The sequence below is a fragment of the Sinohyriopsis cumingii genome, chromosome 3 (assembly GCF_028554795.1).
Source record: "Sinohyriopsis cumingii isolate HCF-2022 chromosome 3, ASM2855479v2, whole genome shotgun sequence".
Taxonomy (NCBI): Eukaryota; Metazoa; Mollusca; class Bivalvia; order Unionida; family Unionidae; genus Sinohyriopsis; species Sinohyriopsis cumingii.
The window spans coordinates 23,896,810-23,898,614 of record NC_142963.1 but is presented as its reverse complement, the minus strand read 5'-3'; positions in this window follow the sequence as shown (position 1 = coordinate 23,898,614).

Sequence of the window (1,805 nt, the reverse complement as noted above, 5' to 3'; positions counted from 1 at the left end):
CTAGCAAGCAAAAATTTAGTCTCGCCAAGGAAGATTGATGAGCAATATAGGGTTACTACAAGAGACCCACTAGTGATTTGGCGGTAAAACTTAGGAGATTCTGAGGAAAGACAATACTTCGTGAAGGTCAGTAAGTTATTTGCTTGATTTTGCAGAATATTATGGCATTGTAATTTTAATTATGTGTAGTATGTATACTAATTACTAGGATCATTTAGTACGTAGAATTACCTTTGTAGTGTTTAATTTACACACATATTTGAGAAATGAGCTTGAGTATTATATAGAGAATTATGTAGATTGTTAGCTTGTGGTCAGAATTAATTTTGTACTTTGCTATTAGATTACTTCATAGTAAACTAGTGCATTTGTTTATATGAGATATTAGATTTTACACATGCTTGAATTGTGAATTTGGAGAATGGTTAAAGGGTGTAAGATTAGTTAATATGGATGTATGGATATCTCAGAGCATGGGTATTTGAATATTTGTGTACTTTGTGTGAGTTGCAATGTAAAGAAATGCATCTGATTGTTGTGATATTGTATAGTATAATGGGATTAAGAATATATACTGATGGGATGCAATTTATTGATGTATGTATGAGAAGTAATTGATACTATGCTTTTATTATGACGTTATTTTACCATACAAGGACGTATGAGTATTTCGATGTGAAGGAATGCATGACCGAAGAAATTTAATAGCCATTATCTAATGATAGGCTGGGTGTAGTGTGAGATGAGAAGGCTAAGGAAAATATTGTGCCGTCCTTATGTTTTCACAGGAAGCTTTTGGGGGACAGAACTACCGGTTCAGTGAGTCCCAAGTCTCTAAGAGGGGAGACGGAAGTAAGACTAGCAGAGCAGTCGGAGTCAACAAGTCTATTCAGTATAGAATTGAGGAGGAAAAGAAGTCAAGGAGGAGAAAGTGGAGAAGGAGGAGTAGTATCGAGGAGTCGGTGGAGAGAATGAATTTGGAGGAAGAGGAGAAGGAATAGGAGAGATAGGAGAGAAGAATACACAGACGAGTAGAATACAAGGACAGGTTGAAAGCTATCTTACACTACAAAACAAATGATACAATAGGCTATCACAGGGTTGAGTGGAAGGAGAGTAAAGTGGACAGTTTCCTGATAAGACTCATCTGTTGCATTTTTGGAATATCGTTTTTTTTTCTTATCTATTTCATGATGGTGATGTTCTATTTGTGTATAAGTAAATATGTTTTTAGGGTCTTCTAAAATGAGTTCTACAAATGTAAAACTACTGCTTTTGAAATCTTATTGCATGATTTTTATTGTGCTCCTCTCTGGACAAATATTCATGTTCTACAGTAATGCATTTAACTGTTACAGCTGTGGCTTAAGATTTTTAATTGGTTATGATAGGTGCCATAGTGCATTGGGAATCTTTGTAATTAACAGTGTAAATAGCTTTCATGTTTTGCTTAAAATGAGGATGTATTCATCTAGAAATACAATTGTTAGTAGCATGAACAAAATTTAGAAAGAAGTGTTTACTTTGTATGCAGCCATAATTCATTACTAATTAATTATTAGAGTAAATAATAGCATGATGGTAGTATTGTTTTATGTTGGTCTTATCTTGCTGGTTTTTGTCCATGAACTTAAGTCTGAAATAAAGTTATTTTTGTTATATTATTAGAAGAAGTAATTTCATGGCAAGGGAAAGGGAAGTAACTCTTTTCAATCAGGTAATTTTTGTGCGAGGAGTAGGATTCACAACAACAACCAGCTAAAGCATCATAAGGATCATGTTTAAATGAAGAAAAATAAAAATAC